We start from the raw sequence: 17,366 nt of genomic DNA, 5'->3' as shown, positions 1-17,366 counted from the left end.
CTAACAATAGAAAACACGTTCAATCCAGCTAATATTAATATAACTATATATTATATAAAAATAATTAATACAGTATAACCTAAACTTGTGCACTGTCTTTTGATTATGACTATTACGTTTTACTAGACGTAACATCTAACGATTGTGTCAAACTTATATCTAATACATGGGATATTTTGTGAATTACGCCATGTCAAATGGTCCTGTTTCAATCAAGTTCTTTATTTATTAGGTTACCATAATAAAATTAACTGCTATAGTTAATTGACGGAATAACTTGAAACGTCTTACGCAGCAATTCAATGGTAGAGGGTGGGTAGTGGCGTAACATCACTTGCTACAAATCCACTTACAGGTTATCACCTTGCACATCGGAAACGAAAACATTTAAGGACCCAACGTTCCACTCGCGCTCTCATCTCGTATCATTGCAACACTAGCCTTGGCCACGCCGATTGAATATTTCATTTTTATCTTTAAATTCATTCTTTATACCTAATGAAGTTTTGTTACTCACCGATTTCACGGTAATCGACAGAAGGAGAGCCCTGCGCAGAATGATCGAAGTGCATTTATAGCCATGGCCAACCTTCCTCTTTAGTAGACGCTTTTTCCTTGATGCGAGGGTCTAATACTGAGGGTTCGGCGACATTAACCCAGCCGATTCCGTAATATACCGAAGCAACAGTCCATAGTTGCCGGAGCTGATCATAGTCGCGGATTCATTATTAATGATCAATTTCGCTTCGTACATTGTCGATAGGCAAGTGTGTCTGGTGGCGCGCGGGTGCCCGGCATCGTTTTCCTCAACACGTTAGCTGATGCTGGTATTAAGCTCTACTTAGTAAAAAAGAGATGGTCGACGCTGGAAATGTGAACTTTTTACAGTTTTGAAAGGATTCGGAAGATAATAGGTCGGAACGTATTGCTCGTAATATCGAGTTTAACGGGTCCACTTGCTCGCAGCAGCGCCGAAAATCGTCTCCCAAAATATACTAGGTATATCTTACATAGTATTTCAGATTGAAGTTGGAATACTTTCGAGCCACTTTAATGTGAAATGTAGTGGGTCTCGCTCCGATGGAACTACTATCCATACGGCCAAACTACTCGTCATTAAATTAAGCTGATGATGGAAACAAGAGGACGACAACGAAGGTCACTATCGCTTCTTTTACAGTATATGCGTCCCTTTAGAGGGTATATATTCAAGCTTAGCATTTTTCTCTTTTTCTTCTTCATATACGCTCATTTAAGCTACGCTACATAGCATCCGTTGTCATTTCTGCGAATCTCGACATTTCGACAATCATTGAAGCAATCCATAAAAAAAAGATCACTTAACTTCGCGAAAAGAAGGGAGAGTGACGGATTGTGGGTTAGGTGTTTTTGCACTTGGCAACTCATCGAAATAGAGGTGCCTTGGCCGAAGCTAAAGTTGTTATGGGCTTATTTTATCTTACTTCTAACCTATAACGCTAATAGTTAGTTTTTTTTACATCTTGACAAAACTTTCCTGTTTTTTTTTTAAAAAGGCCTATTTTCCCTGCTGGACACTACGTCGGACAGTAATGTCACAGCAAGCAAATGACCGGTATATAAATGAAGTAACATTTCGTAAACAAATCTGTTTTAAAGTACTCAGTATTTTCTCATCTACATCCCAGCACATTTCGTAGTTGTGCATTATATACATGAATAGCCGGTACGCAACAATATAAATAGCTATTATATACTTGTAGATGATTTTAGTTCGGGGTTCCGAGGCCCAGGTGGCTAAGGCGTATCGTCTGGGAGTGCATAGCGATGATTACCAAAACAACAAGCGTGCTGCCACGCTAGCTCAAATCTCAGCAAATTTTGCAAAAAAAATTAAAGTATTAAAGTTAATAGTCGTCTGCATGGCCTCCGTGCCGTTTCATAAGTCTGTTACGGAAATCCGAGATGAGAAAATCGGGACCCACTTCTAGTTCCGAGTTCTGCTAGGGCCAAGACATTTATGCTGCACTTACGGATAGATAGCTACGGGATAGATTATACAGACAGAATATATACTACACGTAAAAATGGTTATATTGGTTTTACTAGCACATCAGCCATCGTACATCGTTGGCTATGCCACGGCATTCACGTCTTTCGCTTAAATTCTGTTGAAACGGGGCTCATTTACTGATGCTCCTAAAGGAACGTCAGTTACGGCCTTTGCGGTCCATATAATGAACTTAGTGGTCTGGTTTATGAGTGTCCATGGACAGATTCTACCCAGCGCGGCAGCCAGCGGTTGCACTTTAATAGCCATGATTTAACTGACTCTGAGCTTCGGCTGAGTCTTGTTGCGCGAGTCCCCCAGCAGTAAAGTCACTTGGATGGCTGATTACAATTAGAAGTTATTGTTAGTTGCAGCTGATTACCGCCTCTGGCGCTACCGCTAACTTCCTACAAAAATTCGACGAATTACCTTGACTAATATCAACAAGCGGGTGAGGTCGTCCCTCTTACAACTTCGCAGCGTAATGGACGTGCAGCGGCGTTCAAACGTACGTATCCTCCTCGAGCCAAGCCAATAAATTGAGCTCGGAAGTAGACCACGAAGCCTGACCTTGCGCAGGTCTCGCTTTGAATTTCGATGCGTAAGCCCGCGTGACGCTTGATATGAAGAACTCCAAATACGAGACTGTTACGATGCTTCTTTTTTGCGAATGTGCGAGCTGATGGACGTTGGATGATTATACAACCGTTCACCTGTTGCTCCTTCGGCTATGATCAAGGTGTAAACTATACAAGTGAACTAATGTAAATACTACGACAATACATGCTTTAAGTAAAGAGTGAAACGCGTCTGGATACGAGACCATAAAATTATGTGGTTGTGAACTAGTTTTCGGCTAATTGTGAGTCGTTGGGTAATTGATGGTTGAAATTTTCGACCTGACCCGGTAGCAAGTAAAGCTTGCCCGATTTTAAAATGGGCAACAGCAAATAATAACATTATATATGAACCGAAGGCGAATAAACCTCGTTTCTATTTCTAAGTTAACTACAGAAAAAATCAACCAAGTAAGGTACTAAGAGGCAAAGGATCCACGAAAATTTACTTCGCTGCGCATAAAAAGCCAAAAGACTAGGTCCTGAGGAAACTTCCCCGCAACAAGTTATGGACAGTTATTAATTTGATGCAATTTTATTTTGATATAGTTGCGCTGATTTGGCAAGCCGACGTCCAAACAACCCAAGTGTCACAATCTTTATCTTTGTTCGTAACAAACCAGGTGGACATTTCGCTGATGTAGTGTTTGACTGACTGCGTGTTTCAAGTTTTCCCTGTGACTTTTGACCCTCTGGTCATGATCACCACGAAACGGAGACCAGTTAGATTATAGTTCATGTGAGAGTGAATTCTAAAGGGTTATAGTGGTGTCCAACAACACAAAATGAAATATCGGACTGTTTAAGCGAACCACGGTCGGCAGCTGCTGGTAATCGTTTGTCGTGCTGAGTTGGAGGGTTTTTTTAAATCATATTAGAATGTGTGTAGGTGCCCAGATTACACGGTCTAGTGGTACATATGATGAGATAGATTCAGTACATTGTGTTTACTAATTAGAACAATAAGACAGAACGCTTTTGGATACATTAAAAAGCTTATAGCATTGTGTAAGTAGCATGTAGGATTTCCCTTTGAGTTTATTCTAATCCGACAAGACGACACGTAAATAAATTCATTTGTTCCAGTCTTCGCATGTTCTCTTTTAATTAGTACTATATTGTATACGTGTTAATATATAATGTAATCCTAAATCGTTTGAGCGCCGTCTCTTTGAGCTTTTTTCTATAGAGATTCTCTGTTCTGCTCTCGTCTATGGAAGTATAAAGGCTGTTTGTGTAAGCTTTGCCCATTTTTCCATCAACCGGCTGCCAATGTGAGCCTAATCAGGTACAACTTTATCAAAACAAAGCAATAGACGAATTTTCTTTTCAATATAGCATCATGTGAAGTATTAATATTCATGTCGTGCGCGTTTTTCGTCAGGCTTTAGCCGACGAAAATGCCAAATAGCCTGGCTGACCTCTCACCCAACGGGTGAGTACGTATCAGGCCGGTAAAATTCTCGTTGTGTTTTGTAAGATTCTATCATACGGATCGAGCGCTGGTATTCAGCGGATCCAGTCCCCCGTTGTAGCACTATGATACGATAGTTGTGCTGAATGTTTCCGTTCGTATTCTATCCGGGAGAATTGTTGTGATTCAAGAAGATCAGTAAGATATATTTTCAAAAAATGAGCAGACGATACGATCCAATAATCTTAAAGAACGAGTCACAATACATACAGAGAGATTCTTACTGGCAGAGCCGTACACACACACACGCTCACATTTGTGTTATATGTTTATCAAAATACAAGTACTACCAAGTCACCATAGCTAATTTAATTGTATCGATACTATAATTATTCATTTTGTTTATAAATATAACAGCAGAAGACGCATAGTCAAGTAGCTCAAATAACAGTGTTTTCATTAACTGTATTAATTTATGGGATGCAGTTCAAAATAAAGTTTAGATCTACGTAAGTTCGACATAGTTCGAGTAAATATACTATTAATTTGCATAAAATATAATTTTAGATATATGTTTTTAGTCCAAGGACGACGCGCTGAGTACCCTGTATCAGTTGCTTATCAATAGTATTACATATATTCTGCGGAAGCAGTCCGTCTTTCGACGTCCTTAAACGTTGACCGTGGTTAACGTAAACTATGCATGCTGGATCTTATGATATAATATCGTATGTCTAGTGTTAGAGACATCACGGTCGATATCCTATTCATCAGATACCTTCCGATCTAGCTGCATTTACTCGGTAGCATTCCAGTTGCATATATAGTTAGAAAACTATTCGAATTTTAAAAAAATAAGGAAACTTCTGAAGTTACGGATGCGGTCCTAGATGTGGACTGCTGGGCTAAGTAGGCTCTCGCGCAGAACAACAAATAGGCTGAAAACACAACAAACATTTAGTGGTTTTTAGCGATGTGAATGAGTGCATCGTCTCTGCTTGAAGATATACTGTATAAAAATTACAGATAAAACGAAAGAAAACATAACCAGCTTGAAGTTTGGATGCTCCTGGCAACGCAGTCGACAGGCATTATTCTTCAGACAGATGCTAACATACACTACAGATATTAACGACGTATATGTGCCTGTAAAAGTTAGCATAGTCGAAGGACAAAACAGAGCCGTTATCAGCTGAACGCCTTTCAAAGGCACGTGTGTACATATGTGGAAGCAGAACTCCGATCAAACCTCTAACAAGGGCAAGTTTTTAATGCTATACATAAAAATAGCTGACTTTGAATACTTGTTTGTATAGGATGAATTGTTAGCAGTAATAAGTGCAACAAAAAGAAATGTATGTTCGGCTTATTAATAGCGAATAAATAGGACGTCATCCTGAACCTCATGCAACGACGTTCAATTTTAATTTGGTTAGTATACAATTAATCGCGCAGGACAATTAGCTCGCCATTTTCTTTTTTTTTCGCCACATACACATAAACCTTCTTATTTGTAAACATTTTTCTACATAAGCATATAACTACGTATAAGTAGTTTAAACAGCGGGATCTACTTTTTTTTTTTTAGCTGGACATAAAATTCTGTACGGGCCTATTTTTGCAAGGTGCTCGAATATGCTTAAATCTTGAAGAACAATGTAACTATACTTGTTAACCGGGCTAGAAAAGGATACCTTCGTTAACTTTGAATTCAACTTATAAATAATATTATGGGACCCTCAGCGATCTACAGCGGTTGCTAGATAGCTAAAAACATTTAGTTAAACAATTACTCGTATACGCATTGCTTGTATATGCATTGCTCTTATAACTGACAACTTATTTTGTCTTTTTTTATTTAAATAAATATATATTGTGTTCAATTTCAGGGGGCAAGGTAACTTTCTTTATTTTGCCCTGTGGATTTGCCCTGCGAATTGGGTTAAATGCAAATGTCTATCGACATTAACTCTATAAATGCATTAGAGTATGTAAAGCAAAATACACTCTATTAATGACGTTCGTGCAGCAAGTTACTGCTGTAACCCTACTTAAAGTATTCAAGATTGATTCAGTGCAAACGAACATGTGAAAATTTCAGAATTAAAATAAACGCGAAGAAAATACCTAATAAAAGGAAAAAAGGAGTAATCTGAACAAAAATTCGAAATTTTCAAGTGTAGATCAAGAAGAAAGTTCCAGTTTACGTAGGGCCTGAACGTAAAAAAATCCGAAATAAAATTAGAAGTACGCCAGGTAGGTAACACTCGGGAAAGGATCAGGGTTCGATCAGCTGAGAACACCGGGAGAACTGATCCAATAAACTGAGCAGCAGAAGCAAAGTCAACAAAACTGGAATATACACATGAGAATAGTTCGGTCGGGAAAAAGAGAAGAAACACGGGGAATTCTGTAAAAGATTGTCAGCTTCTTTGCTTCAGAGATGTTACATATCTTCCAGCAGTGAGCCGAACGGCTATACACGTGGAACGAATAATGCGTGGAAACGTATAAAGTAACGTTGTATGTTTTGTTTCATATAATTCATATTATTTCAGTATTTATTACCAATTACGTAAAGTTCTATATTATACATTAAGTAACATAGAAAATAATGCTAGCTCACTAATTTCGTGTTACTTCCTAGAAGGTGTCATTGAAGAACTCTACTTACCGCAGTTCCCTTTTAATGGTAAGCGAGTACCGGATAAATACAGAAATTATATTTTTTTCATTAGGGAAGTCGCTCCGATCGAACGTCACTGTTTTATGCGGTAAGGGAAACTAGATTCGTGAATTTTCCTTTTAAGTTTCCTTAGTCGAACGCTGGGTGGCATTATAAGGTACAAAAATTTCAGTGGCCGCTGAAAAATTAAAATCTACGAAACGCTATTGCGAAATCGGCATGTTGCTTAAAATTCATCAAGATAACTAAGTCAATTCTATTATGAAAGAGTATATATATGTAATTCGCTTCTTAAGAAACAAACTTCAATCGAAAAAACAAATCGAAGACTTATTATATTATATCTTATTATAGTTATATCAATTTTTTCTGTTTTTATTATAGTTATATGACTTTATTGGAACATATTATATATTTATGCTAAGGACCGCAATGTATCTTCCTAGTCCATCACTGCTTATATGTATGCTTACGAACGATTCGCATCGTATAAAATGGTTTGAGGTCACTGAGGCTTGTTTCGTGGTCTGTTGATGAAACTTGAAGTGTCCATATTGTACAAAAGTGCCACAGAAAAGGAGCTGCATTAAACCATCTGGCATGGATCTTGGACGTGTTTCTGACGCCGCCTCCATATCTCACTGATACGATAACGGTGACGAATCTGTTTGTCTGGAGATTTAAAACATACATACATTGCATAAACACTATAGGGGAAATTCACGAACTCAGTCATCAGTTGTCCGAACAACGTTTGTCTACGCTCCAATTCCGCTTTCAATGGAGAGTTTTGACCAAAGCATCGGGTCACTTGGACCTTTGACCTTCCAGGCCAAGAAGTGACCCATCCAACAATTAGCACTGTTCCTCACCGGTTCAGCTATGATTTACTAGATCGCTTAGGTTACAGTGAAGGTTTTTCTCAGACAAAGAACGACGACAGCCCTAAAAGCCGATATCTCTCTCCGTCGTTTATTTTCACGATCGAAACAGAGCGTGCGGCGGAGCATAGAGCTCGAACGAGGACTAGAAAAAGCCTATAAGCATACAGGGTAACAAGGTACAATTGAATGTCTATTTTATTGAAAAAGAGGTTAGAATAGCCGATTACCATGTGAAGGATGTAAAACAGATGCGCCATGTGGATAGATTGCCACTAACTTGCACTCTCGCTATCCTGCGGGCAATATCAGTTGCTATTTAAGTTAATCGTTTAGCCGAATCCCAAAAAAATATGGACGTATATGTACGTTTATTGAAGATCATTAATTATTCATAAAGTCACATAAAACACATGTAGCATGAGATGAAACAGTGATTCAACTAGGACACCTCTGAATGTAGGAACGGTCCCTAGTCTACCAAGGACAATGTTTTGTTAACGAAACAGTGTGAAATGGACGTTTTGAAACTTCTAAGCACCGACTGAGTAGAAACTTAAATGTTTCAATTCTGGCCAAACGTATATATGATGCGGTGGCATAATAACACTTAGAAAACATGAATAATAATAATAATAATAACTCAATAATTATCCGTATTACTAAGCAAATAGAGACAAGTCATCGATATAAATTGTTCTTTAAACGTGCTATACATTCGTATACTGACCAAATAGACTTCGATTAGTAAACATTGGCTGTATAAACTAAATTTTTTCGTTTATACTGCGTCTGGAACAGAACACGTTTTATCTGGCAAGTGTGTAGAAATTTGCCCGTTGCATGATGTGACGATGAGATTAATTTGGCACGAAAAAGACTCATGTTTATACTTACTTAGAGGTGTTACTATGCTAAATTATATATATAACCAATCACTCTGCTGGAGAAGAGTAACTGACAACCCACGACTACTGAGAGGCTGGCTAGAAAAACTCAACTGCTGGGCAAATTGTTACGAGTGAATTAGTGATATTTTAGCAATATTGCTAAATACCACTTCTTCCTCGTATTACTACACGCAGTATCCTTAAAGGCTTTTGCTCTGTCCTTAGTTTCTTGACGCTTATTTGCTAGCCTCACGTCTATTGAATTACGGCTAGATACCTACACGTAGAACTATGTAATTGACCGATGCGGGTCTCTTAGATAGCCTATCTTAATTTACGTTCCTCCTATTATACAGTCATCAGATGGCCGTCGCATAGCCGCAATTTAGTTTCGATTCAGGCCCAGTGGCAATGAATCGCTTTCTAAGCTTCCCACTCCCGCTACATATTACCAATTTTATTGAATTGTCAAAGATGGCAAAACGAAAAAAGACATAGGAGAAAACTAACACTAATTCTATACATAAAAACATATTAATAATAAGTAATAACGTATGCATAGTGAAATTTTATTAAGAAGCTTTGATTCAGACGGTACTGATTCAATGAAGAGCGCACAACTGTTGCGCCTTGACGGCACTGCTTCTTCTTTCGCCGCTGACTCGCCATTTTGTAAATATACGTACGCGCTTCATCTCAGATTTATTCACAAAATGACTGGATAATCTACGTCAAACCATGACCCGTTACTTTTCATTTCTCGTCACTATGTTGCCCTTACACTGGGCCCTATTATTTAATAGGACAAGTCATTTAAATAGGTTCTGTAGAACGTTTGGTGTATCCGTTACGCAATTTACTATGGCAAATGTGACATGAAGGAGCAGATAGAAAGTTCATAGCAGTGTATGGTTTAGTAAACAATAAAGCAACATAGCCACGGTGTTATAACAGACAATTCATCAAGATGTCCTTACGCGTTATTACTGAAAGGTTTAATAATAGGTTTGAACAAACCAAATTAGCTGTCAAACATCCATGTTTTAACGTAAGCTACCACATTAAGTTGTCTAACTGTGCGGATCATAAAGTTATCCCAAGATATTTTTATTGTCACATAATATGCGAAATTTCCCTATTCCGTCAGTGCTGAATAGCTAGGAGCACAATATTCACTATTGCATCAAGTGATGTACCAAAATGAACTGCCAACTTTCCTTCTAGCTTAAGGGTGGTATGATACGATAGGCCATTGATAATAGTTTGCCATGCGTCACGCCAGAAGCAAATACATGGGGCTTGTTTGTTGCCTCGTTAGGGCGACGTGAATGGCTTAGACGAGGGCATAGGAACGCTATCTTCGTTGTTCTAGTGTTCGCCAAATGCGGCGTCAAGTCTTCATATAGTGCATAAATTATCAATAAGCACGGGAACAGTTGCTGCACAGCGTCGTCAGCAGGACAATGACAACACAGGACACTGGGGTTGATATCCTTGTCGCGTGACATGGCGTTATACACACATGGCACAGTTAGCAAGGTCTATTCACACTTAATACACAGCACTTACATGATGCACATGGCCGCACAGCATAAAAAATGCTCGTATATATATATATATATATATATCGAAAAGAAAAAAGCTACATTACACATTGCTGCGAGCTCGGTATAGAATTGAAGAGAGTATGAAGAGAGCTAACCACATATATACGCATGGCTACAAATTGTTGTTGTTAGTACTTCTGTTATTATAGCACAATGTTATTTGAGTCCATAACTATGAACTATTTCCATTATTGCCTAACCCCCAAGTAAAGTCTTGAGCAAATAATGAATTGGAGTAATTTACCGATTTTTCATTCATTAGAGCGCAGATCAATTCTACTCATCGAGAAAAATATATGCTTTTTAGACGGGGACAAAAAGAGGAACAGCGGGCATACTACTACTACTACGCATTTGAAGCGACCTGGCACCAGCGAAGTCCGTAGCTAACTTCACTCATGTAAAATACCCAGCGTTTTGGTAACGGCTGGCTGGTATCACAACGCCACCAAAGATGGCCATCCGTAACGAAAATTCGTCGCAGATGCTGTGAGGCAGGTACGCGGTGTTGACAACACGTATGTTCGAGATCGCTACGCAACCTCACGGTGCAACTGCCTGAATAGATGAGCCCTAGTAATCCTCATCTGCTTTCCGCTCTAAGCCGCGCACGACGATAAGCTTGACTCGTAGCATATGAAAAAAACTACCTTAAATACTTAGAAATAGACACATCCGCACTCTGTGCAATGGTATTGATACCATGTTCACAATAATTTCCTCTTGCAGCAATAACTGGCCAAAACGTGTATTAGAAAGTGACACCGAGGATATACCTTTTTCCTCATCTGCCGATCGTGTTAAAACGATAATAATCTTACTGCTAATATATGAGTAACTTAAGTTCCTTTTTGCTCGCTCACCATTCTCGACGAGCAAGTTACGATAAAACATTGACAAAAAAAAGGTACTCATTCGAATACAACTAATGGGAACAAGCCGTTTCATTCAGTAACGTTTTTGTTGTAGAGAGGTACGATCTCGCAGAATTAATGACGAATGTTCGTGTTCGTGTTTAGATTAGCTGTTGTGTATCAGATTCGAGATTGAAAAGTTGATATTAGGTATACATTTAGGGTAAAAATCAAATGCTTACCTTCAATGGCCTAAAATTAGCTCGTCCTTAAGAGAAACTAGCGGATTATTGACAAACACCTAGTTGGAATTTTCCTTCTCATAACTTCCGACAGTTCTGCTGATAAGTAAATTGTAACACTGATAAAAGCAATCATCATAGCGCTGGTCCGACGCAGAAATCAAAATCCTTAAAATCCTGTTTTACTACAAATGTTATAAAGTTGCATCGCTAGTGCCACTTTCGACTTGACAGCCACGCTTTTTATCAAGTTCTCCACACAGGGCGATACGGTTACTAGTTATATAATACTACGGGACTGCATAACTGGTATTACACAGTTGTAGGAAATAAGTTGGCTGACCAAGGTTGAACGTGCGTCGAAATCATTTCTAGAACGGTGACATTGGCTATGTTCGTCGAGGCGTTATCAAATGAACCCATCTGTCTCTTATAAGATCATTATTCAAAAAGTCAAATGTTAGTAGCCGAGCTAAATTGTATAAATCAGCTCTTGGTAACCATTACTTTAAGCTTAGATTTAATGACGTTCGTAGAAAATGGGTCATCGATCCTAAAATGGTTGAGCTAAACGGATATCTAAGCGACAATTGCGTGCGGAAGAGGTGTGGATGAACATGTTTCTATATCAGATGTGCTCGAGCGTACCGCGTCAGACAGTCATGATATTATTACGGGTACGATGCTCTACTGTTATATATGACATTAGTGACATTTTTACTACTAATAGTTTTCAAACTAATTTGATCCGGTTCCTCTGTTCTATTGTTTCGACTTATTTGGCCAGCGGGTACTTCAGAACGCCTGCACGACATTTAAGCGGAGCAATCCAGATCTATCTAAAACACCCGAATGCATTGACTGTTGTCGACAAGTTCCTGTCGACTTGGTCGGACTGGGCCTGATTTGAGGTCAGGTACGATACGACGAAATTACAGTATATACAGGTACATACTTCGGCCCACAGGGATGAAGTCGACGACGCGTAACGAAAACTGAGAAGGGGAGACTTCCTCTGCTGAGTGACAACGCTGCTTAGATCGCGGTTCCGACCCGTCCAGTAGCATGCGGGGGAATGATGGCTCTCGAAACGAAGACGTAGGAAGAGCGGTTAGGCCATGGCAATGGTGAGGCCGGACGCAAGCATTAGAGTCATTGTCGTGACGCGGCACGCCGAGTGCAGCCGCGGCAGGACTAGCAATGGCAACATCAGCTCAAGCCACAACACCGACGGCTTTACGGCCGTACGAATCACTCCAACGTAGTGCATACACATTAAATTGAGACACCGTTTTGTCTAATTGACTTGTCACTCCGGCAGGTCGATGCGGCCTCCACACAGTCACATGACTGGGTAACGCTACGAAAGAAAACAAATGGCGTCGCGTTATCTAATTCTGTATCCAACATGAGATGAACGGAACCACTTCTACTGAGCTACTACAGTATGTACATGACGAGCAAAATGCATAGGTGAACTTTACGTGGGGCCGAAATAAAGACCAATCAATGACCGGCAGAGATTATGTTGAAGCTCGTACTGATTTTAAAGCCTGTTTTTAAAGAATCAATAGGGTGTATACTGGTTCATTCTGATACGTCGTACAGCGTTGCGTATGGCTGCGTTTTTTTACGCTTTTTCCTTAAATCGGCTTTCGATGATGTTGTATTGTGACCCATTATTTGTCAAAGGGTTTTTCGTGTTTTACGGCCCGTGTTTCGGACGGCTGGTCCCAGCCAGCACGAAACAAAAGTGTACCAACCAAAAGTACCGGATGTACTCCAAAGTTATCCCACTACTCTACCAGCCGAACTCATTATTTTCTAGCGAAAATGAAACGCTGCTAATACTGACAAGTAGTAAATGCGTACACGCAAAGAAGGAAAAGCGTATAAATCTTTTCATCTTTATAAGATTACCCCACTGCATACAACACGTAAGTTTAGACGTTCTGCCAGTACCTCACGGAACTGTTAAGTACCGGCCAATAGATTTACCCATTCAAAATGAATGAAGTTCGTAATGTGATTTAATTGATTTTCTAATGCCCTTTTCATTGCAGATTAGAATAGCTCGATCGCCTCTGATCTTCTACAAAAACCAAAAAGGCTAGCAATTGATTAATCATACGTAAGTACGATTTAAAACTAGTTTCTATTTGTACGCCGGTAAATTTCTTTTTCCATTTACGTTCACAAACCGATCCGGAGCGCTTTCTAAGCACATAATACTGTATAATTTTCTACCTTCTTTTGAACCTATCAAACGCTGCTGTAGTGGTAGCTGCGTATAGCTAGACTTAAACATAGCCATAAATTCATTCTTTCGACTAATTATATACTGCATTTTGTGCACTAGGTCTATTGCCACGTGTTTCGACCTGACGGCGGACACGGCGTTGAGGAAGAGCATTACATTATTTAGAACTAGCTTTTTCATGTACGACCTCACTTCAAAACCATTTTATATGCTTACCCCTCACAGCTGTTCTGTTATTGATTTAAGCAATAATAACAAGCAGCGCTAGTTTATTTTCCCGCTTGATATGATGTTTTATCGATAATTTTACCAATTAAATGAATTACCGACAATGCCAAAGACGGCACGTACTTGAAGCTAATTTCGCAGAATGTAGCTCTATCCAATGCAAGATTTACCAATTAGTTCATCTGTGTCTAATTACTATGAATTAATTAAAAAACAAAACAAAAAATATATATACAAGTTCATACCCAGATCTGAATAATAAATAAAAACGTTTACAAGACGTTTGGCATTTTTCAGCGATTTTTCGAAATTATCCGGCACGCGAATAATGGCCCGTAATTACAACAGCTAAACCCTTCAACATATGTTTGTATAGCTTTCTGACGCGTCATAATAAAGGTTCATTTATATATTTTTAATCCAAAACTGTAGCATTCAATATACGCGTCATCAAACGGTCGATGACTGATGCAGTGACGTTTTTTATTGGTTTCAAGTCGCTTGTTCGGTACGTATCTTTAATTTATTCTTAGGTCATTGTTCACAGAAAACAGAATAGGAATCTTTCGAACACTTTTGGACTTTTAAAGCAACGATACATGTAAATGGATCTTATCGAAACGTGCTTTGCTCGTATGTCATTCTGGAACTAACAAGAGTGTATCAATTGGCGTTGATTCTTGGTCGATAGTGGAAGGACAGACATGGTTCGAGAGGAATATATTTGAATTTTAACGTTTTTATACAAAAGATGTTACCGATCAATACTTTAATAGATCTCGAACGCGACGTTTTTATGAAAACGTCGGATAACCATAAAGTCTGTCGTGTTCCGGTGTCTGACCGCCTAAATCAGAACCCTCGGGGTCGAGAAGCAATTAAACGCCGGCACTAGCTTAAGCGCACCGCTGTCGAAGTCCATAGTTGATGGTCCCTAATGTCTGGGCATTGCAATTTGTTCGCTGCGTAGTTTCTAGATTTTTTTCAACCCTCATGCAGACCCTGATCAGCCGGGATAATCTTAGTGGTTCCATTTTTAGATGCCTCACTCAGAAAGACCTCACTTCTCAGAAGGAACGCTGTACAAGTAAGTTTTTGTTGGCACAACGAATTACACAGAATTTTCTGCTGAGGCCAGCCGACGTCGTCGGCGGAAGCTATAACTCTCGACTGCGTTAAGCGTTTGGCAAAGTCAACCGGTTCTAGCTATATCTCTGCATTCATTCTCAAATACGGTTATTGTTTTTGCATGCGGCATATAATCTATTTCATGTCTTCAAAAATTACGAGAGCTCGCTATCGGCCGACGTTATTCGATTCAAAGAACAACGAAGTTCGTCAAAAACGTTATGCCCGTCGCATTACCGCTTAAACAATAGCTATTAAACGTATGTTACAAGAGTTAGGCTTTCTTTTGAATGTTTACACAGTATTGTTGACTAATCTACGGAAAAACTAACCTACTTAGGAGGTTCCGCAAAAATCTGACTACGGCCTTCATCGGCATTTTATTCCATTACACCACAGGAACTCTAGATATCCATTCGAATGTAGATGAATACATACATTTTTCTATTCTTGTTCTCTCGGCTGGGGACATTTGCGTTTCCTGATTTATGTTAACGCTAAAAACCTGTCCGTCCAACATAAGCTCATTTTACTATCTAATAGCGTGATTACACATGAAGTCGTTTACCAATGTTTGCTGGGTGGTCGCGCGTTGTGTCAAGCAAAAGGTTCTTTCTATTTGTTCATCGACTTCAGCCCTTGTCGGCCTGATAAACCGGCTGTACGATATAGATAATGGAAGGTTTGATCGGACTCCTTGTAGACGCCGCAAAGGGCCAGCCGCAACAAGGAAAACGACGAAAGACCACCGGTATCAGGCCGAAACCGATAAAGATTTAATACAGTAACGCTTTTTGGGATTTCATAGGCTCTTGGAAGCTTCACGATGTCAACCTAAATACGCCATGTATAGGTTTGGTGCATATATTAGTTACATGATATCTGCTTGTTGATTCACATCGCTTTATATAGATACGCGCACGAGGTGTATTACGTGGCACCAACATGCATGAAAAGTACGTGAGCAAAAATGTGGAGCACATCGATGATGACTATGTATTTTCTTTTTGTTTTATCTTTGACAAACATTGTAAGCTGTGTCAATAACTTATAAGACTGTTCCTGTAGAACATCTATATAAAGAAATTGGGTTACCGCAATATACTATTTAGGTGGGAATGCAGGCAGTACTACGAAATGGTCGGTTGATCGAAGTTTATCACTCCGTAGATAGATAAACCTCGTGCACGCTGGGTACTTCTACTTCATGAGTTCATTAAGTGAGTACAGAACTAACAGCAACAAAGTAAGGCTGAGAGAGCGAATTCAAAGTAACCTTATTAAGTGCAATAAGAATAGAAGGGTTAATAATAATAACGATGATAATAGGGTTAAAAAAATAGTGAGCGTAATAAGTAGCAATGGTATTGTGTGTTTGCTTCGAGATCATATTGACAACGTATTGTTAGTAATTATTATAATTATTCTATCTAATGCCTTATATACTCAAAAGTACCAGATAACTGAGACATTTTTATTCATTGAAACTGCTTTGAGCGGAAATCGGAAAGGCTTAGAAGAGATACAGGTTGATTAAAACGACCTATGAGTAGTTATGGTAGCGTTGAAGGCACTCACGCTAACAGGCATTACAGCAAGGCTGACGTGCTTACACTGCGCATGACGTTGAAAGCACGTACGAACCTGCACAAATTTGAAGCTACGAAAATAATGTGCTCAAGTAATAAGAAATGTAGAAAGCTTATATATGTACAATTTACTGTGAAAACCGTCAACGTCACCGTACACTTGTGTGTATTCCATAATGAATGTGTTTTAGTCAAGACAGCTTTTTGAAATAGCGCGGTTTCTCGGGATGGCACAGCTGTTGCACAGGTAAATTTTGAGGGCTTTTGTGTACGCTTATGCGATGGGTGTACTGAAGAGTTGGTGTTCAGTTTTAGAAGTAAAACGAAGCCATCTGTCAAGTTAGTTAGAAAGAAAAGGTATCGATGAAAAATTACCCCGAAAGCATTTTTCTTTGAGAACTTCTACCTCTCGAAGTTTTCTAGCCGACCTTTCGCTCAGCTTCGTGCCAAAAGGCTATTTTAATACCAACGAAAACGAGCGCATCGAACAATGATATGAACAATGCGTCTACAATAGCTATCTATGTAATAGGGAATACATCTGTATTACTTGTGTTGGTGTAGATCGTTTCAAGAGCTCGACGATGGCTAAAATATGTCCTACTCACAATGTTCGAACGAGCCAACTAACTTAGATTAAATAGTAGAACTGAAAGGATATGTTTAAGGATAAATCGCATAAATACCTAATAGTGTTTTGCTGACATGCAAATAATTGATTCTTCAAAAAATCCAATGGTATGCCTACTCAAGAAACTCTGCCTCTATTTTTGTTTCTATTCGTGCACACGCAGTCGTTGGTAAGGCCTCTGTGGCTACGTTAAGATAAATCTGGTAGCGCTCGTTTGGTAGGACACGCTTGGGTGGCATCAGTTTAAGCAACAGTAACGACGGCTATTCGCAGTTTCGATTTGCAGCAATAGACACTTCCTCGCACTGAC

General features: G+C 39.2%; 1 protein-coding gene and 2 long non-coding RNA genes across 4 annotated transcripts in view; 1 reads left to right on the top strand and 2 right to left on the bottom strand.

The window, feature by feature from the left end:
* The window catches only part of Hmgs (hydroxymethylglutaryl-CoA synthase), a 130,402-nt gene extending 129,686 nt beyond the window's left edge, over nucleotides 1-716 (bottom strand). For both annotated transcript variants that reach the window (XM_022851429.2, XM_022851427.2), the window contains exon 1: nucleotides 518-716. The gene's annotated coding sequence lies outside the window, so the exon portion shown is untranslated. The remainder of the gene's footprint in view (nucleotides 1-517) is intronic.
* Nucleotides 717-4,491: 3,775 nt separating this feature from the next.
* LOC111270941 (uncharacterized) overlaps nucleotides 4,492-17,366 on the bottom strand; it is a 29,018-nt gene continuing 16,143 nt past the window's right edge. The window contains exon 2 of the long non-coding RNA XR_002686559.1: nucleotides 4,492-4,998. This is a non-coding gene — a long non-coding RNA (uncharacterized LOC111270941). The remainder of the gene's footprint in view (nucleotides 4,999-17,366) is intronic.
* LOC147752058 (uncharacterized) lies at nucleotides 12,541-14,134 on the top strand. Its single transcript, XR_015315122.1, has 3 exons — nucleotides 12,541-12,665; nucleotides 13,284-13,351; nucleotides 14,006-14,134. It is a non-coding gene; the product is annotated as an uncharacterized LOC147752058 (long non-coding RNA).

This window comes from Varroa jacobsoni, unplaced genomic scaffold (assembly GCF_002532875.2).
Source record: "Varroa jacobsoni isolate VJ856 unplaced genomic scaffold, vjacob_1.0 contig00207, whole genome shotgun sequence".
Lineage (NCBI taxonomy): Eukaryota > Metazoa > Arthropoda > Arachnida > Mesostigmata > Varroidae > Varroa > Varroa jacobsoni.
The sequence above is the reverse complement of the archived record's forward strand: the minus strand, read 5'-3'. Positions and strand labels throughout refer to the sequence as shown.